The 22651-nt window shown below is 32.8% G+C and overlaps 1 non-coding gene across 1 annotated transcript; it reads left to right on the forward strand.

The window, feature by feature from the left end:
- The first annotated feature begins 20092 nt into the window (after nt 1-20092).
- Nucleotides 20093-20199, forward strand: LOC128042033 (small nucleolar RNA R71). The gene has a single exon (XR_008197241.1). It is a non-coding gene; the product is annotated as a small nucleolar RNA R71 (small nucleolar RNA).
- The last annotated feature ends 2452 nt before the right edge of the window (nt 20200-22651 follow it).

Below are 22651 nucleotides of genomic sequence, written 5' to 3' on the forward strand. Positions count from 1 at the left end.
TTTACGTTTTTAGAGTCCCGATAACTTGATTTAGCTTATTCTTGTAATAATTTAATCTAGAGTTTATATTTGGAAAAATACCCATAGGTGAAATGTGTTTATTTTGATGATTTATGGTAGAATATGAAGCTATAAATTATGTTAAACAACTTTTACTAAGCGATTTTAAGTGAAAACGAGTAAAACGACATAATCGGTAAAAATACCTAATGTTCATAAGTGTTAGAGTGAGAATTTGGTGTTGCCATTGAAGGGAAAAATTTTCAACGTGTCATAAAACATAAGAATAAGAGATGAAGTTTAATTTCTGAGCTTTGTGGCAAAAGTGTAATTATGCAAAAGTTTAGGGCTAAAATCATAATTTTTCCAAAGTTCGAGTCAAGGACTGTTTTGATGAATGTGAGTGTTAAATAACTTAAATGTGTCATTATAAGTCAATAAAGACAAAAAATTGACTTTGATTAGTGAAAAATAAAAGTGAGAAAAGAGTGAGAAATTCCCAGTTGAACCTTCGGAATAAACAGGGATACAAATGAAGTGACAGAAATGATCACATGTGTGGCACGGACTGTGTGTAGGCCACTATGTGAAAGTGAAAGTGATGGTCATGTGTGTAGTACAATGTGCAGGCTACTACGTGTACCAGAAAGATAGGTAGCATGTGTAGTACTATGTGCAGGGTACTATGCGTACCGGATAGCTTCGATCACGTGTGTAGTACTATGTGCAGGCTACTACGTGTATCGGATAGTGATGGTCACATGTGTAGTACTATGTGTAGGCTACTATGTGAACATGTATCATTAATTATAAAGTGGTTGCTATGTTCTGATCTCACCGGATATCATTGATTACAAAGGGTGGTTGCTGTATGCTGAATCCACCGTGTATCTGTTATTATTCCGAAGTGTTAATCGAGAAATTTACTAAGTGAAAATACATGATATCATGTAACGATTAAGTGTAATTGAATAATGAATATATGTGTGGAATTGAATTGAATATTGCCTTGAGAATGGGAAAGTGAATTCTGAATTGAATAGTGATTGAAAGTGAAAAAGTGAAATTATGAAAAAGTAGAATTAGCAACAAAATAGTTTTGGACAGCAACAATCATGTGACTTTGAAAAATCACCAAAAATGGTGGAAATAGAATTAGAGGGTGAATAAGATATGAAATGAAAGCCTAGTAAGTCTATTTTTGCATAAAAGAAACATAGAAAGCAAAAGAGTTATATATTTTGAGATATTTGAATTTTAGTGAGACAGGGACAAATTGATTTCAGAATCCCCTGTTCTGATTTTGGAAATTATTAAAAATTGTAAAAAAAATAATTATGAGTTATAATTTATATGATTATAATTATTAATGAGTATATTTTCAATGAAACAAATGAAAACACCATTTGAATTCTGTATAATGAGGTAATTCATTTTGAGTGAAGAGTGGTCAGAACTGTCAAACTGCGTAATATGGTAAACTTTAAAGAATAAAATGTACTATTTTCCTAAACCAAAATTCTTAAAATTTTATGGTAAGAGGATATGTGAGTCTAGTTTCAGGAAAAATTAACATTTATTAATTTGGAGTTCTGTAGCTCTAGATAAAAATAATTTAGTGATATTGACTCGGATAGATAGCTTTGAATATACATAAGGGTGAATAAAGAAACTATAGAAAATGTTATTTCTAAGAGTGTTAAGTTCACTAAGGATGTGGAATGGAGAGGAGGAGGAGGAAAATTAAATATATATATGAATGATTTATGTGTAGTTGGTTATATGATCGATTATAATCGATAAACGTGGAAATAGAAATGATGCTTACATTTGTATATTATTGATCATGGTCTAAGCTCATATTGGAAAATAAAGTTTCGTAGTATATGTGTATGGTATATTTGATATATGATTTGGTATGAAGTAAGGCCATGAATGGTATATGGATTAAATGCACTAGCTTGCGACTATGGTTGAGTGTAATGTTTATATCTTATGTGATATGCATAGGAAACTGGAGTGGAAAGGAAATGAAATACTAAGTTCTGCTTGTAGTGTAAAATGACGCAAAAAGGGGATGTTAAGTTAAACGATAAATATGTATTAGTATTGAACTTAATGAAATTGAAATGTATGTGAATTAAATGGAAATTGCAAATTATTTGATTTGAATTAAATGAATTATTGTGGTATTGAAATGTATATTGGATTGAGAAATTGAATTGAATCGTGAACATGAGAATCATGAATTAAATGAAGTGGAAATGAAGTATTGAAAATCATGAGTATGTATTGGGTCTCAAAAGCCCTATTTGTTACAAATATAGTATTTTGAAGTTATAACGTGAAGATTTATAAAAGCATGTTAAAAATTTGAAGAGTTTAAATTTGAATGAAATTTTATAACTCGGTTAAACATGTTTATAAGTGTATGTGTTCTGGTAATGCCTCGTACCCTATTCTGGTGTCGAATACGGGTAAGGGGTGTTACATTTAGTGGTATCAGAGCTACGGTTTAGTCGGTTCTCAGACTGAACATAACATATGTGAGTCCAGCTATACATGCCATGTTATGACTCGTGATGGTGTGATATCTCCGAGCTCTAACGAAATTGTTTTGTTACGACAGAGATGATTTTCAACCGAGCTATTTTCGATAATATTGAAAATGATATTGAGATAAATGAAATATGCTCATGTTATGTTGGAATTTGGAAAGGTAAGAATAGAAATTCGTGATATGTATGTGTTCATGTATGAAAAGAGATGATCATAAGTTGAAAAAAAAAACGAAATGAAAGTTTATGTTGTGATAAGCTCATCCAAGTATGTTGGTGATCATATGATGCTATGTGCTCAACATATTTGATTAAGTGAATATGTTAAGCGAATTTACTTAAATAGATATAATGTGTGTTTATGTACATTTGCTTGAATAAGTGAAATCGGTACGTTCATATGATAGGATCTTATGTTTAGTTGTTAAATTAGAGGTAATATGATGTTTTGTTTTATGTTTTTATTATTGAATCATGAATATTATAATAGTATGGAAATTGAATTAGAAGATTAAATTGAGTAGAACACAGGAATGAGTACTTTCGTTCAGTGATATGTGATGAATTGACGAAAAAGACCATGGTTGGACCAGGGCAACATGTGATATGTGATTTCCGTATAAGACCATATTCGGGATATGACATCGGTGTGATATGTACTACTGTGTAAGACCATAGCTGGGTTATGGCATCAATATGTAAATATGTGCACGACTATAGTTATACTATGGCATAGAGAAAACGAAGTACTCAATTCTGTAAGACGTTCTCTAATTAAATAAATTTCGGTAAGTAAAATGGAAGCTAAGTATTGGAATTTAATTAGATATTAGTATTGAGCTCGAGAACGTAAATTCATTGTGTAAAATTATAGGTGACAGAAAATATTCATAATAAATAGATGTGTTAATTTGCTTGGAATGAACTACGTGGTTATATGATATTACATTGATGATGAATGCAAAGTCATAAATATATGTATCTATGAGAGTAAGTTAGAGGCATTATGACCTCACCATCACCCCCTTATCAGTATTGTTTTATGACAAAATATCTTGATGAAACAGATATGTTTTTCAACTGAGTTAATTCTGATAGTATAGAAGTAAACACTTAAATGTTTGAGTGAAAATTTATTGACTATGAGTTGAAACTCGTAAAGGTATGGATCAAAGAGTATAACATTTTGTTATTGATAAATGTTATAATTATATGAGCACATGAGTTATTATATTTGGATTATGATGCTATATAGAAATTTCGATTGTGAATTAGTGATTTGAGTTGGCATATGAATTATGTGTTAAGAACAAAAGTGATTAAAAGCAAATGTTTATTAAATGCTTTGAGAAAGTGAAATTAGCAATGAACTGGCCATTTATGATGGTATGTGTTATGCGCATTTATGTGTAAGATAAATTTAAGGCTTTACTAGACTCACTCCCATATTAGTAAAATGTTACAATGATATTTGTAAGATTTAGGTTGAATAAGCTTACGAATGTAGTGTTACAGAAGGTTGGGTACGAAAGATTAATAATGTGGTCGGAAAAGTGAATGAATTAGCAAATGAAGACAATATAAAAAAAAGAGAGATATTGGATATTTCAGAAAACTACTCAGGTTATGCAAAGTTACTGTCACAAAAGAAGTTAAATCCGATTAAATGATTTATTTAGGTATGTTATTTAAAGAAAGAATTAACCAGAATCTTTTCTGGATTGATTTTTGTTAGTGAAGAGATAATGTAAATTCTGATGACAAAATTAGACAATTGAATAATGTTTGTATTGTATTAATAGCTAAATACAGTAGCTATAATTGGGTAGTTACTATGATTCCTTTTAGACATTGTGTGTACAATTATCTTCAGAAGTATATGTTACTGTTTAGTCTCAAAAAGAATTCTTATCGTATGAGAACATTAGCTAAACATATTAATAAATGAAAGTATTATTGGTCTGTTTGGGTTATGTTTGACATTGTCAAGTCTTTTTCTGGTAATTATTCCCTTGTGTGAATACGAAAATTAACGGTAAAGCCCAATGAGGTTAATATTTTGTTTCTACTGGTTATTGTTCTGTTGAATATACGTGAAGTTATATTGCCTCTGTTACTTTAGATTCCAGTATTTATGAGTGACATTGATCTTTCTAAACATTTTCTGGGATATCATCAGAATTGATATCATTCTATATGGATTGTAATTTTTTTAATATTTTGTGTAGCTTCAAATGTTGAAATATCACTATCCTGATTTTTTTATGAATCTATGTGATTATCTGTAAGAGATATGAAAGTCCAAAATCATGTGTGAATTTGAAATGTACTGTGTGGAAGCAAATCATTAATCTACTATATGGTAAGATTTTCGAGGACGAAAATCCCTAAAGGGGTGAGAGTTGTAACAGCTCGAATTTGGGGCTAGTCAGAACAGTGGTTTCAGGACCACAAATTTGACGAGGAAAAATTTATTTTTATTATATTTTTGTGATCTACAATTTCACAAAATAATTTCGTAAAAATTTCGTTCAAAAATTTCGACGTTTGGGCACTCAATTTAGCCAAAAGGACTAAATTGTAAAAAGTACAAAAGTTAAGTTCTACATGTTAGAAGTGTCCAATTGTTATGAAATTTTAAATTGAAGGTCCTTAAATGGTAATTAGACCATTGAAAAAATTGTGGACAAAAATGGACATGAGATAAGTGAAATAGAAAAATTTTAAGTTAGGGGCATTTTGTCAATTTAGTAATTAAAAAGTATTAAAAAGACAAAATAGGCCAAAAATCATCATCTTAAACCTCATGGCCGAAATTAGCAAGGGGGAAGCCATGGTTAGGGTTTTCAAGCTTCCAAGGTCGATTGTAAGTCCGTTCTAACCCCATTTTTAATTTTCTTTACGTTTTTAGAGTCTCGGTAACTTGATTTAACTTATTCTAGCAATAATTTAACCTAGGGTTTATATTTGGAAAAATACCCATAGGTGAAATGTGTTTATTTTGATGTTTTATGGTAGAATATAAAGCTAGAAATTATGTTAAATAACTTTTACTAAGCGATTTTAAGTGAAAACGAGTAAAACGATAGAGCCGGTAAAAATACCTAATGTTCATAAGTAAGTGTTAAAGTGGGAATTTCGTGTTGCCATAGAAGGGAAAAATGTTCAACGTGTCATAAAACATAAGAATAAGAGATGAAGTTCAATTTCCGAGCTTTGTGGCAAAAGTGTAAATATACAAAAGTTTAGGGGCAAAATCGTAATTTTTCTAAAGTTCGAGTCAAGGATTGTTTTGATGAATGCGAGTGTTAAATAAGTTAAATGTGTCATTATAAGTCAAGAAAGACAAAGAATTGACTTTGATTAGTGAAAAAGAAAAGTGAGAAAAAGTGAAAAATTCCCAATTGAACCTTCGAAATAAACAGGGATACAAATGACGTGACAGAAATGATCATATGTGTGGCACGGACTGTGTGTTGGCCACTATGTGAAAGTGAAAGTGATGGTCACGTGTGTAGTACTATGTGCAGGCTACTACGTGTACTAGAAAGAAATGTCGCATGTGTAGTACTATGTGCAGGCTACTACGTGTATCGGATAGTGATGGTCACATGTGTAATACTACGTGTAGGCTATTATGTGAACCAGTATCATTAATCATAAGGTGGTTGCTATGTGCTGATCCCACCGGATTTCATTGATTACAAAGGGTGGTTGCTGTGTGCTGAATCCACCGTGTATTTGTTAGTATTCCAAAGTGTTCATCGGGAAATTGACTAAGTGAAAATACATGAGATCATGTAACGATTAAGTGTAATTGAATAATGAATATATGCATGGAATTGAATTGAATATTGACTTGAAAATGGCAAAGTGAATTTTGAATTGAATAGTGATTGAAAGTGAAAAGGTGAAATTATGAAAAAGTTGAATTAGCAACAAAATAGTTTTGGACAGCAACAATCATGTGACTTTGAAAAATCACCAAAAATGGTGAAAATAGAATTAGAGAGTGAATAAGAAATGAAATAAAATCCTACTGAGTCTATTTTTACATAAAAGAAACATAGCAAGCAAAAGAGTTATATATTTTGAGATATTTGAATTTTAGTGAGACAGGGACAAATTGATTTTGGAATTCCTATTCGATTTTGGAAATTATTAAAATTGTTCAAAAATAATTATGAGTTATAATTTATATTATTAGAATTATTGATGAGTCTATTTTCAATAGAAACAAACAAGAACACCATTTGAATTCTGTATAATGAGATAATTCATTTTGAGTGAAGAGTGGTCGAATCATGACCGCATAATACGGTAAACTTTAAAGAATAAAATGTACTATTTTCCTAAACCAAAATTCTTAAAATTTTATGATAAGAGGATATGTGAGTCTAGTTTCAGGAAAAATTAACAGTTATTAATTTGGAGTTCTGTAGCTCTAGATAAAAATAATTTAGTGATCTTGACTCGGATAGATAGCTTTGAATATACATAAGGGTGAATAAAGAAACTATAGAAAATGTTATTTCTAAGAGTGTTAAGTACACTAAGGATGTGGAATGGAGAGGAGGAGGAGGAAAATTAAATATATATACGAATGATTTATGTGTAGTTGGTTATATGATCGATTATAATCGATAAACGTGGAAATAGAAATGATGCTTACATTTGTATATTATTGATCATGGTCTAAGCTCATATTGGAAAATAAAGTTTCGTAGTATATGTGTATGGTATATTTGATATATAATTTGGTATGAAGTAAGGCCATGAATGGTATATGGATTAAATGCACTAGCTTGAGACTATGGTTGAGTGTAATGTTTATATCTTATGTGATATGCATAGGAAACGGGAGTGGAAAGGAAATGAAATACTAAGTTCATGCTTGTAGTGGAAAATGACGCAAAAATGGGACGTTAAGTTAAACGATAAATATGTATTAGTATTGAACTTAATGAAATTGAACTGTACGTGAATTAAATGGAAATTGAAAATGATTTGATTTGAATTAAATGAATTATTGTGGTATTGAAATGTATATTGGATTGAGAAATTGAATTGAATCGTGAACATGAGAATCATGAATTAAATGAAGTGGAAATGAAGTATTGAATTGTATGAGTATGTATTGGGTCTCAAAAGCCCTATTTGCTACAAATATAGTATTTTGAAGTTATAACGTGAAGATTTATAAAAGCATGTTAAAAATTTGAAGAGTTTAAATTTGAATGAAATTTTATAACTTGGTTAAACATGTTTATAAGTATATGTGTTCTGGTAATTCCTCGTACCCTATTCCGGTGTCGAATACGGGTAAGGATTGTTACACTATACCTTCGGCTACTTCAGACAAACAAGACATACTACACCTTTGGTGTTAACTCATACCGCAATTAGCTTTTATTTAACCAAATATTTCTCTTTAAATAGCAGAATAATCTAAAATAAAATCTTCACTTACTCACACGATAGTTACTATACATGCACACCTATGCACCAAAAGAAAGATATGGGCGGATTACACTTCGTCAAACATATTATTTTACTAGATTATGCATAAATCTTGGACCCACCATACTTGGGATGTGACAACTCTTCCCCTCTTAATAAAATTTTTTCGTCGAAATTTTTCTAACTTTATAGAATTCCACTACATAACTGAAAACTAACTGTTCGTGCTAGACGCATACCACTAATTGGAAAATTTAGAATTTGGTGGTTACTTGATCTGTCGTAATACGGTGTAGTAGATTAAACTAATTTTCACACTTTAGGAGCTTGAAGACAAACATTTTCTTTAAGTTTAGTTATGTTTTCTTAAGTTTCCTTTAAGTTAATAAAATGTGTAAATTGAGTCTTTTATTGACCTTAGGGGTCGAATGAGGCCTAAGGGCGAGCTAATGAACTTTATAAGTGTGCAGGAGACCATTAGAAGCAATAATAAATCAATACTGGTCACAATGTCGGAACATTTAATGATCAATGTCACAACATAGAAAGCAAAATGAAGAAGTTGCCAGATTAACTTCGATGTCGCGACACAACCTAAGGGTGTCGTGACATACCTTTGAAGATATCCCAAGAGGAGTATACTAACTCCTATCTCCTATGCCATGACACAAGTCTTGGTGTGTCACGACATCGACTCTGGACGAGAATTAAACACTAGCCAATAAGCGTTTTGGTCTAGACAATATCAAACTTAAAGCTTGAGAACGTTAGCTAACCGTGGGTTAAGTATGACGACCACCTGTTATCTATAAATAGGCTTCTTTGTCACATGTAAAAGGGAGCATTCACTTAGTTTAGAATTTTTCTTTTAAATTTAGTTTAGCTTTTTTTATTTGTAGGTTTTAGGTTTATTTTCCAGTTATCCCTATTTATTTCAAGAGATCTAATTTGTGGAAATGTTCAAACTTGTGGATTCACTTCGTTCTTAATACAAAGCATTTTCTTAAAATCTACATTTCAATTCATTCATCATGTTTTCTCTTTACATTAATTCCATATTTTTTACGAAAACCATGAGGAACTAATCTCTCTATGGGGGATTAGCGAGTGGAGGTATGATTTATTAACTGTTTTATAGGGTTATTCAATGGATCAGCTTTTTGGGAAAGGAAGAACCTAAACCTTAGGCCTGACAACCCTAGGAAGTCATCAAGGAGGGAATTAACCCAAAAGTGGTATGACCTATCCCTGAACACTTTCACCATAAATCGTTCTGAACTGTGAGGTCGGAAGATAAGTAATCCTTGCTAACTCGTTATTTGAGTGGAAGATTGGAAGATCCTGTTGGGATAGCGACTAGTTGATTAACGAGAAACTCGAAGCGATAGTTAATAGGGATTACCGAAGCAAGCTAATCACCCATAATCATATTTGATTTATTCTATTCTTTGATCTCTTAAATTTTATTTCTTCACGTTATTTAATTTTATTATTATAGAAATTTTAAAAACTCTATTTTATTTTAATTTCGTACTATAACTGAATTAAAGTACTAATTAGATCTTTTAGTATTCAAGTTAAAATTGAATCTAGGACTAGCCTCCCTATGGTATGATCCTCGTTGTACTCACCTACTCCGTTGTAGCTATATTACAACTGGACCTGTATACTTGCAGATATCGCCTCATATATCTATATCTTTTACTATAATATTCATACTATGATGTTAGTACATTTAGAGGCGGTCATTACTCACGTAAATTCAAATGTTATACAACTTACCTTTTGGACAAATGTCAAATTTGTATTAGATAACCTAAATAGTTTCCACGAAATAAACTTCTTACACAAGTTTGTCTCTATGAAACAAATACTCAAATACCCCTTCAAACACTTTTGCTAAATTACTTGAAACCCTAACTTCTTTTCTACTTAATTTTTCTTCCTTCTTGATCTTCATTTTGAACTTTCTCCAAGGTAACAATTTCTTTTCTTCATTCCTTTTCCTTTCTCTTTTACATATGAAAATGGTTAAAACAACCACTAGAGGGAGTGGTCATTACCAAATAATTGAAACGTCAATCCCAAAAATCCCTTCTCTTTAGGACCTCAAGCTCCCAATTATATTCCATCACGCGTGGAAACTTCTTCGAACGAATGTAGTACCACTCAGGATGAAATACATAGGTATTTAGGAACTCAGGGTATTCCCCACTCAAATTTTTCCTACGAATTTAGACAGCCACTATAATGCTGGGGTTTGTGCAAGTGTACACAATCGTTATCAAGTAATAAGTAAGTATCGAGTTATCGTCTCCACAGGGATTGTACGAATGCTAAGTCACTTAATTTGTAAAATTATATTAACAATTTGGTAAATAAAAAACACAATATAGTTGAGAAGTGATGATTAAAATATATTAAATTAAATGCAATGATCCCTAATGCAAATTATCCTATGTATACAAACTATATGAATGAAATAGATCTTATTAAAATTAAACACAATTTGCAACAATTATAACATAAATAAAATAGGACAATTACTTTAATTAAACTCAATTTATTATCAACATGCTTAATAACATTCGGAAAAACATTCCATGACAACTTGATCTTTCATGAGTTTGGAAAACATTTTAGGTCATTTCGGAATCATTTACTTAGTAAATACACATTTTACTGATCCTTATTTACTAAGGGTTTCTTAGTATTCGTGTGAAGTAACAGGGACGTGTCAGGTTTGAAACAATTTAATCACAAAAATCTAAAACCTATGCAGATAACAGAGCTTGGTCAGAGTTAATATGCAACCTATAATTTAATCGGGTCAGGATCTAAATTGAGCATGCACATTTCAATTATGCGTCCATTAGTCGTCGTCTGGTCAGGATCACTCAGCCAATTCAGGTGCATTCTGATCACGTATGAATGAAATACAGACTTGATTTTAATTGAAAACATGATCGATTGAGGCACAAACATTATAAGCATGAATCAAATAAATATTATTTAATTAAAATAATCATCCTAGCTTAAATAAAATTAAGCTATCATTGTTGTAAACAAGAACATAGAACTCATAGTAGACATCTTTAAATTAAATTGAAAACAAGAAAGATTAAACCAATTCAGAGTGGCTGTCACCCAAGACTCTGACTGACGAGACTCCTTCGCTTCTTTGCTTTGCTCTTTTGCTGATGGTTCTCCAAGGTGGCCAATCAAGGGTTCTTTAAGAGGCTAATTTTGCTAAAAATCCTTATGCAAGGATAATGATAGGTGTGAGAGCTAAGAGAGTTGAGAGAGGAGAGAACGATGAGGGATGATGGATGAAGGATGAGGGATAAAGTGAGAAATGAGCTCTTATTTATAGGTGAGGTAAGGGAGCTAGTTTGCTAAAAATACGAGTGTCCATCCTTTGAAACTTCCTCCAAGAGTGGCCAGCCATGAATTGAGGAAAGGTGGCTGATTTTTCCTTGATTTTGGTCAATTTGAGTGCCACAACAACTCAGGACTAAGACTCGGTCATTAGCAAATCTTCGGGAGAATCTCCAATTTCTTTAACTCTTCAAGGAATTTGTATAATTAAACCAAAAAATGGTTTATGACATCCATGTGCAGCTGAAAATTGGGTTGACTTTGTCCCCAATTTGACGGTTTTGCAAGTACAAGAAAACTCTAAAACCTATCGAAAAATAGTAGATAGTTTAAAGGACTAAATAATATAATTTAACCACTTTAATTAATCATTTTACTTAATTAATTAAAACCCAATTTATTAATGAAATATTAAAAATAAATTATGAAACATAACTTTATATTTTATTATTTAATTTAATCATGGACGGCCCACTTTATAGCTTAAAAATATAATATGCTTAAATTAATATAAACTAATCCATTTTATTCATGAAAACTATATAATAAAGTATAAAATCACATTTTAATAATATCTATGTCCTAATTTTAATTTTTTGCACATTTCATTAATTTATTAAACAATTACTTGGTTTTAAGAACAAATTTAAGTAAAAAGGTAATGAATTATATAGGAAAAATCCTATATATTTTTTAGTTTACACACCCCCAAACTTAAATCATTGCTCGTCCCCGAGTAATGTTTATGCACAGCACAAAGTCTTGCTAAGGCAAATTTTGCTAAGAGTGTGAGTAGTGTCAATCTTTGTCTGATAATCATGCATCAATAAATTCATGCTCGTAGACCTTATTTATTAACAAGTAACTCATATACAAACATTTTGAAAATTTTATTCTAAGTTTCAAGATATGCCAACATGAATCATAGTTTGCATGTATGTCAGAGCCATAGATATTATTTTTCATTCAACACAATTTCTCATCAATCAAGCAAAAAAATCATAAGGCTTATTTATGATCTTCATATGTTGAACTTAATACTTCCTCTCCACTAATGTAGGTGACATAATCATCAAATCAATAGGTCTTTTATAAGGTTGTAATGGGGCTGAGTTAAAGGTGGGGATTTTAAGAGATGAGACATTTCGGTTTCAAAATCTTAACGTTTAACTTATCTTGGATTTCTCGAAATTCAGTCTTTTTCTTCAAGTGAACCTGTGGAACTCCCCCAAACTTATTTTGAACTCATACTCATACATTTCCTTTTTGGAAACTGAGCAAAATTGTCTTTACTCTTTCTTTGTCTTTGTTGTTGTTGTTTTTTTTTTAAGCATGAGCACATACATCTTTATGAAAATTTCCTCAAATGTTGATTCCTAAGACAACTTTTGTTAAGATAGGTGCACAAAATTAGGATAATTTTAAAAAAGATGGTAACTGGCTTATAATGTAGGTTTATTACAATGAACAGGCCTTTAAGCTCAAAATTATAGTTTCAAGGGTCTAATATCATAAGGTGGGCTTGAAAAGGCTAAAACGATCCAAAGAAAAATGGTGCCTATATCATTTTAAGATTTTTATGTCCCATAGGATTTCGCCTCAAGAAAGTTATTAAGTCAATTCTAAAGATATAAACCGTTATGCATGTCTAATCTCAAGAGAAACTAAGTTTTCATGGCCAACATTACCTAAGACTAAGATCATAAAAACATTCCATTTTTCATGATAACATACAATCATTCAAATAAAATCATCATTCATGCTTGCATACAAGCTATCTTATTAAAAAGAATTTCTCTAAACATTCATTTATTAAGACATACTTATGAAAGAATGATTTGAAACATACTTGAAAATTTAAAAAATTTGAGCAATTTGCCTTACCCCTTTTAAAAAGAAGCAATGTCCTTATTGCAAGAACAAAGTAATGAATGAAAACTGAACACCAGGTAGGGTTGTAAAGAAAGAGAGGTGAGTCATTAAGACTGCTTAAATACCAAGTCTTTCCTAATAACCCAATCCTAGACATGTTCATTCCCATTGCCACATCACTTAGTCTTTTTCTTTCTAAAGAAGTATTTATTCATACTTGCTATGTTTTATTTTCAAAAAATTAAAACCTAATTACTAAAGAAATAAATTCCTAAAGACCTAAAAACAATTAAATAAATAACAAGACAAGAATCCCTCCTTTTATTTTTCTGACTTATTCCCCTTGTCTTCCTTAGCTCCATCTTTGCTTGCATCGTTAGTCTCTTCTGTCCATGTCTCAAAGATAGCATCTGAGAACTCAGGAACAAAAGTATTAGAGATATTTTTAAAAGCATTTTGAATTGAATCACCTCTAATTTTTGCATATTTCCAGTAAGTTTGTTGTTGATTGTGCATGAACTTGCACATATCCATCAAAATTGACAACTCTGATTTCCTTGAAGTACTTGCAGAAGTCGGCATAGGAGTTGTATATTCAGGTTTAACACTTAGCTTGATTGGTTCTTCTTCTAGCTCAACCCTAGGTTCAGGGTTATTAGCTCCTTCAGCTGGTTGAGGACTATTTGGTTCCTTATCAGATTCTTCTTCAGTGTCTGTAACTGAATCAGCTTCAGTTTCAGTTTTATTTGTGGACTCTTTGGTTTCTGGCTCAGTTGGTTCCTCTTGCTCGCCTTGGTTCAGCTCATGCACTCTCTCTATTAACCTTTCAAGATCATGACTTGTAATGCACCCTTTGACATGCTGCCCCTTCAGATTTGCTTGTGTTTTAACACGGGCCCTTAAGCAGAGTGAAGTGATTAATGATGGGAAATAAGCACTTCCTGTCTTCTTTTTAGCACAATCATAAATCTCATTGAGAATAATTTTCCCAACATTAATAGATTTTTTTGTCAAGATTGTATATAACAAGAACATCCGTTCCATCGAGATGGTGGAACTGTGTGAGATAGGCATAAAACTGTAGCGAACAAAATAAAATCATATCTTTGCTATTGGTTTTAAGTATTCTCTTCAACAAGAATGGCTCCCATACTTTCTTATAATCCATTGGGATCCCAGATTTGTCACAACATCAAGCACTTGTTGAAGAAAATCCCAATTAATATTGTTCATAATAGGGTAGTACTCATCTTCTTCAACATCAAGTAAATTAAACAAATCATTGATGGACTTAGAAGTAAGTGGTACCTTTTTCTTTTGAACGATGACTTCAGTAGCATCTTGCGTAGTCAAACTAGCATAGAATTCTCCAACTAGTTCATCATCGGGAAGTGAGCGAGTGTCACAGAATCGTTCCCACTTGAGAGCATTGATTATCTTTCTAATTAGCACATGAACAACCATCACATTATTGCTCTTCAGATTAAAACCTTTTTCCGGCATCATAGGTTGATGCTTGAAAATTAAATCAAATCGCTCTTTCACTTCTTCATCAACCACAATTAGGTTTTCAGGAGTAGTCTTTGACAATCTAGTTTTTTTGCGAGACATGGTATTTTTTCCCGAAAATTTGACAAATTTTATTAGGGTTACTTGGGCGGCAAGCAATAGGTGTGACGGCAAGGCATGAATTTTTCCCTCCTTTTTACTGTCTTAGGCCTCAAACTCAAACTTTATCTTACTAAAAAAATTGATTAGTACTTGGGCCAAATTTGACCCTCTTTATTAAAATAAAAATTTAAAATTTAAACTGAACAAAATGAAACTTAAAAATTTTAATTAGAAAATTTCTTCTTAACAAATTACATTAAATTAATTCCCAGGAAAGGTTGGAGGGGTCACACTGGTCCCGCTTAAGTTCCAATCTCCTTAGGCTGAATTAATTAAATGTACTTAATTAAGAAAATAAATTCTAATTATTTATTTATTTACAAGGCGAGTTCATGAAAAATCAAGGGTCTGTTAATTTGAACGAGGAATCAACTCTCTCAACTTCACCATCCCAATAATGTTTGAGACGTTGACCATTAAATTTAAACGTACCTCCGTAATTGTGATATAATTCAATAGCTCCATAAGGATAAACTCGGTAGATGGTATAGGGTCCGTTCAATCAGGATTTTAGCTTCCTAGGAAATAACTTCAGCCTTTAATTAAACAACAACACCTTCTGACCTTCTTTAAACTCACGAGGTTGTATATGAGTATCATGCCATCTCTTTGATCTTTCTTTGCATATTCTGGCATTCTCATAGGAAAACAACCTCAGCTCTTCCAACTCATCTAGTTGTAACATCCTTCTCTCACCGGCTTGCTTAAGATCAAAATTTAATTGCTTCAAAGCCTAGTGAGCTTTATTCTCCAATTCTAATGGCAAATGACATGCCTTTCCAAAGACTAACCGATAAGGAGTCATTCCTAACGGAGTCTTCAATACTGTTCGATAAGCCCATAATGCATTATCAAGCCTTCGAGACCAATCTTTTCTGCTAGGGCGTACTACATTTTCAAGGATACCTTTGATTTCGTGATTCACTCTTTCAACTTGCCCATTCGACTAGGGGTGATAGGCAGTAGCAATCTTGTGCTTCACATCATATTTTTCAAGCAACCACTTAAGCGATTTGTTCATAAAGTGAGAACCTTCATCACTAATAATAGCTCTTGGTGTCCCAAATCGTGTAAACACATGCTTATGTAGGAATTGTATGACTACCTTAGCATCATTTGTAGTGTATGCTTCAGCTTCAACCCACTTGGATACATAGTCCACATCAACTAATATGTATTTGTTTCCATACGAAGAAGGAAACGGGCCTAAGAAGTCAACACCCCAAACGTTGGACAATTCAATCTCCAAAATGTTTGTCAAGGGCATCTCATTCCTCCTTGATATATTTCTAGTTCTTTGGCACTAATCGCAGATCTTTACATAAGCGTAAGCATCTTTAAATAGTGTAGGCCAAAAGAAACCTACTTGCAAAATCTTTGCTGCAATATGTGAACCACCAAAATGTTCGCCACTTGGAGATGAATGGCAACGATATAAGATCTCAGCAATCTCACTTTCAGCTACACACTTTTGGATTATATTATCTGCACACTGTTTAAACAAAAACGGATCATCCCAAAAATAATACAGACTATCATGAAGGAATTTCTTTCTTTATTGGTATGTCATTTCTCAAGGAATTATTCCACAAGCAAGATAATTAGAAAAATCAGCAAACCAGGGTATTTCATGAATTTGATTTACCTCAAAGAAGTGTTCATCTGGGAAATTCTCATTGATAGGCACACATGACTAAGTTACCTCATCCTTTTCCAACCTCGATAGATGATCAGCTATTTGATTTTCGACACCTTTTTTTGTCTTGGATCTCAAGGTCAAATTCTTGGAGTAAAAGTATCCAAGGAATTAGCCTTGGTTTTGCATCTTTCTTCGTGAGCAAGTAATTAATGGCCGCATGGTCAGTAAATACTGTAACTTTGGTACCTATAAGATATGAGTGGAATTTGTCAAAAGCAAAAACTATAAAAAATGGTTCCTTTTCAGTTACTGTATAATTGAGTTGGGCTCCCGTCAAGGTTCTACTTGCTTAGTAAATGAGGTGGAACACTTTGTTTTTTCTTTGACCCATCACAGCTCCAACAGCATAATCACTTGCATCGCACATCAATTCAAAAGGTGTTCTCCAATTGGGTGTAATGATTATTGGGGCTGAGATTAATTATTTTTTTAGCTCTTCAAAAGCTTTTAAACATGGTTTGTTGAAATCAAACATTGTATCTTTCTCTAACATGCTTTATTTTTTCTAAACATGCTTTGAGAAATCCTTGATAAGCCTTCTGTAAAAACTGACATAACCTAAGAAACTTTTGACTCCTTTCACATTAATTGAGGCCGGTAATCTTTCAATTACGTCTACCTTTACTTTATCGACTTCAATTCCTTTCTTTGGGATCTTATGACCTAAGACAATCCCTTCCTTGACCATAAATTGACATTTTCCCAATTAATGACAAGATTTGTCTCTTCGCATCTCTTCAGTACCTTAGCCAAATTACTCAAACAAATATCATAAGTGTTACCAAAAATAGAAAAATCATCCATGAAAACCTCAACAAAATTTTTGACCATATCAGTAAATATTGCCATCATACATCATTGAAATGTTGCAGGTGCATTGCATAAACCAAACGACATTCGCCTAAAAGAAAACGTACCATATGGACAAGTAAAGGTTGTTTTATGTTGGTCCTTCGGGGCTACAACTATTTGGTTATATCCCAAATAGCCATCTAAAAAAACAATAGACTTCATTACCTACCAGTTGACCTAATATCTGATCCGTAAAAGGCAACGGAAAATGGTCCTTCCAAGTGGGTTTGTTCAGCTTTCTGTAATCAATACAGATTCTCCAACCGGTAACAGTTCTTGTTGGAATTAACTCGTTACGTTCATTTTCAACAATCGTGACTCCACCCTTTTTCGGCACACACTGCACCAGACTTACCCATGAACTATCTGAAATAGGATAGATGATTCTTGCATCTAACCATTTGATCACTTCCTTCCTCACAACTCCCTTCATAATAGGATTGAGCCTCATTTTCCCATCAATTCGAGCTCTTTCACCTTCTTCTAAAATGATTTTATGCATGCAAAAAAAAAGGGCTTATACCTCAAATGTCAGCTATGGACCAACCAATTGCTTTCTTAAATTTCTTTAAAATAGCAATTAGTTGCTCCTCTTGCTCTTTCGTCAGTTCCGCTGAAATAATCACAGGTAAAGTAGAACAATCACCTAAATAAACGTATTTCAAATGGGAAGGAAGTACCTTCAGTTCTAGTGTAGGTGGTTCTTCGATTGACAACTTGGGTTGCATAAATTCTTTAACTTTTAACTCTAACGGTTCAAATCATGTGGATTGAATAAAATTTCTTGGATTGACTTCCACCAACGCTATGTTTTCTTCACCTTCTTCATCCTCCAAAGGGTCAAACTCTAAGGGTTTCTCCAATAGATCTTCCTCAAAATTGCTTTCCATAAAAACCAATGTTTCTACTTCTTCCATAACTGAATACTCTTTTGCTGGATCAAGAAATTTCATCGCTTTAAGAATGTTAAAAGTTACCTAGTTGTTTTGAACTCGTATGGTGAGTTTGCCTTTCTGCACATCAATTAACGTCCTCTTCGTGGCTAAGAAAGGTCTCCCAAGGATAATCGGCACTTCCTTATCTGCTTCAAAATCTAAAATAATAAAATCAGCAAGAAAAATAAATTTATCGACTCTTACCAAAATATCCTCGATTTTTCCTTCGGGATACGCTAAAGATTGATCCGCTAAATGAAGCGTCATAGTTGTAGGTCTTACTTCTCCTATCCGTAACATCTTGAAGATAGAATTAGGCATCAAGTTGATACTCGCTCTTAAGTCACACAAAGCTTCACTACAGTAAGATTCACTAATGTTATAGGGTATAGTAAAGATTCCTAGGTCTTTCATTTTCGGTGGCAATTTGTTTTGCAGGAACGCACTACACTCCTTTGTCAAGGCAACAGTCTCATACTCACTCAGTCGTTTCTTCTTGGAAAGTAGATCCTTTATAAACTTCACATAATTCGACATTTTTTAAAGCCTCCACCAACGGAATATTGATGTGTAACTGCTTCAGAACATCCAGAAACTTCTTGAATTGCACCTCCTATTTTTGCTTGTGTTGATGCAATCTTTGCTGACATGGAGGTGATGGAACTTTTGGTTGAATCAGACAAATTTTCTAATTCGATAAATCTACCTTCAAAGAAAATGTTAAAGTATTTGAATTCACTAAGTCAGGGTTTACCTTGTTAGACTTTGTAGATTCTGATTCCTTCAGTGTAGGAACATCAACATTTGGTTGACTTCCCTCCTTTTCAACATGCTCATCTTCAACATCAATCAATCGGGGTTCTAGAGTCTTACCACTTCGCAATGCCACTACCTTGATATGCTCTTTACCCAAATTCCTTGGATTCTTTGTATTGCTCGGCAAGGTTCCGTACGGTCTATTACGAAGCTCTGTAGCCAACTGACCCATTTGGTTTTCCAAATTTTTGAATGTTGCTGCTTGGCTTTGGATCAAAGCCTCATTCTTTTCCATGTATGCTTTCAACAAGTTCTCCAAACTATTTGATACCTTAGCTTGAGGTAGTTTTGGAGCTTGCTGATTAAACCCTTGAGATTGATTGGGTCTTTGCTATAATAAGTTGTTGTTTGGTCCATTTTCTTGGTTGCTCCAAGAAAAGTTAGGATGATTACGCCATTAAGGATTGTAGAGGTTGGACTGGGATCCTTGTCCACTCCTATTTTGATATTGGTTCCCCACATAGTATACTGACTCAGGATTTGATGGAAAATTCTCAAAAGAATGACCTTCCCCACAGTACACACAGGAAACTACTTCAAACGGACATCGTGGCTGAGCTGTAAAATTATTAGTACTATTAACGGTTAACTGTTTTAACATAGATGAAATAGACAATACCTGAGTTAATAATGAAGTGAAAGAGTAAACTTCATGAACTCCGACTACACGTCTTCCTGAAGCTGTTTGACTTGTTGGCCATTGATAGTTATTACTCGCGATCCTCTCAATGATCTCATAAGCCTCATTGTAAGACTTAGACAAAATTGCACCATTTACGGAAGCATCTACCATTAATCTTGTATGTGCATTAAGACCATTATAGAATGTCTCCATCTGGATACAATGAGGAATCCTATGATGAGGACACTTACGAAGTAACTCCTTGAATCGCTCTCAAGCCTCATACAAACACTTGTTATCCAATTGTTGGAAAGTTGTGATCTTGTTCCTTAACTTAGCATTTTTGCTAGGTGGAAAATACTTAACCAAAAATCTCTCTACTAATTCTTGCCATGTAGATATGAAACTTGGTGGCAATGAATTGAGCCATGCTCGTGCTCGATCTCGCAACGAGTAAAGAAACAACTTCAACCTCAGTGCGTCTTCAGTTACACGAACTATCTTGAATGAATCACTCACCTCCATAAATAATCGAAGGTGGAGATGTGGATCTTTCTTGGGCATACCACTAAATTGGCCCACAGTTTGTAGCATTTGAAACATCACTGGTTTCAATTCAAACTGGGTTGCCTCAATATCTGGCCTTCTAATTCCTGGGTTTAACTCACTAAAAAGTGGCATAGCATATTGTCTGATGCATCAATCCCTATCATCAGCAATAAGGATATGATTTCGTACATAAACAGCTTCATTACCTTGGTCTTGATTCTGATTTCCAAGGTCCATCTCGACTTGTTTTTAAGCTGTTCGTTCACATCTTCTTTGTCTGAAAGTTCGCTCAATTTCAGGGTCTATAGGAAGTAAATCGATAATTCAATCTATGCTTATAAACACCTGAATGGAAAATCACTAAAAATCAAAAAGAATAAGTTAGTAATGTTAGAAATAAATCAAATTAAAAATAAATAATTTCACGAAAAAAATGACTATGGCAATAGTTAACAATCCCCGACAATGGAGCCAAAAACTTGTAACGCTGGGGTTTGTGGAAGTGTACACAGTCGTTATCAAGTAATAAGTAAGTATCGAGTTATCGTCTCCTCAGGGATTGTATGTGTGCTAAGTCACTTAATTTGTAAAATTATATTAACAATTTGGTAAATAAAAAACACAATATAGTTGAGAAGTGATGATTAAAATATATTAAATTAAATACAATGGTCACTAATGCAAATTATCCTATGTATACAAACTATATGAATGAAATAGATCTTAGTAAAATTAAACACAATTTGAAACAATTATAACATAAATAAACTAGGACAATTACTCTAATTAAACTCAATTTATTATCAACATGCTTAATAACATTCGGAAAAACATTCCATGGCAATTCGATCTTTCATGAGTTTGGAAACCACATTAGGTCCTTTTGGAATCCTTTACTCAGTAAATACACATTTTACTGATCCTTATTTACTAAGAGTTTCTTAGTATTCGTGTGAAGTAATAGGGACGTGTCAGGTTTGAAACAATTTAATCACACAAATCTAAAAACTATGCAGATAACAGAGCTTGGTCAGAGTTGTTATGCAGCCTACAATTTAATCGGGTCAGGATCTAAATTGAGCATGCACATTTCAATTATGTGTCCATTAGTCATCTTCTGGTCAGGATCGTTCAGCCAATTCAGGTGCATTCTGATCACGTATGAATGAAATACAGACTTGATTTTAATTGAAAACATGATCGATTGAGGCACAAACATTATAAGCATGAATCAAATAAATATTATTTAATTAAAATAACCATCCTAGGTTAAATAAAATTAAGCTATCATTGTTGTAAACAAGAACATAGAACTCATAACAAACATCTTTAAATTAAATTGAAGACAAGAAAGATTAACCCCAATTCAGAGTGGTTGTCACCCAAGACTCTGACTGACAAGACTCCTTCGCTTCTTTGCTTTGCTCTTTTGCTGATGGTTCTCCAAGGTGGCCAACCAAGGGTTCTTTAAGAGGCTAATTTTTCTAAAAATCCTTATGCAAGGATGATGATAGGCGTGAGAGCTAAGAGAGTTGAGAGAGGAGAGAACGATGAGGGATGATGGATGAGCGATAAGGGATAAAGTGAGAAATGAGCTCTTATTTATAGGTGAGGCAAGGGAGTTAGTTAGCTAAACATAGGAGTGTCCATCCTTTGAAACTTTCTCCAAGAGTGGTCGACCATGAATTGAGGAAAGGTGGCTAATTTTTCCTTGATGTTTGGTTAATTTGAGTGCCACAACAACTCAGGACTAAGACTCGGTCATCAACAAATCTTCAAGAGAATCTCCAATTCTTTAACTCTTCAAGGACTTTGTATAATTAAACCAAAAAATGGTTTATGACATCCATGTGCAGCTGAAAATTGGGTTGACCTGGTCCCCAATTTGGACGGTTTTGCAATTAGAAGAAAACTCTCAGACCTGTCGAAAAATAGTAGATAGTTTAGAGGACCAAATAATATAATTTAACCACTTTAATTAATCAATTTACTTAATTAATTAAAACCCATTTTATTAATGAAATATTAAAAATGAATTATTAAATATAACTTTATATTTTATTATTTAATTTAATCATGCATGGCCCACTTTATGGCTTAAAAATATAATATGCTCAAATTAATATAAAATAATTCATTTTATGCATGAAAACTATATAATAAAGTATAAAATCACATTTTAATAATTTTTATGTCCTAATTTCAATTTTTTGCATATTTCATTAATTTATTAAACAAT

Source organism: Gossypium raimondii, chromosome 6 (genome assembly GCF_025698545.1).
Source record: "Gossypium raimondii isolate GPD5lz chromosome 6, ASM2569854v1, whole genome shotgun sequence".
Lineage (NCBI taxonomy): Eukaryota > Viridiplantae > Streptophyta > Magnoliopsida > Malvales > Malvaceae > Gossypium > Gossypium raimondii.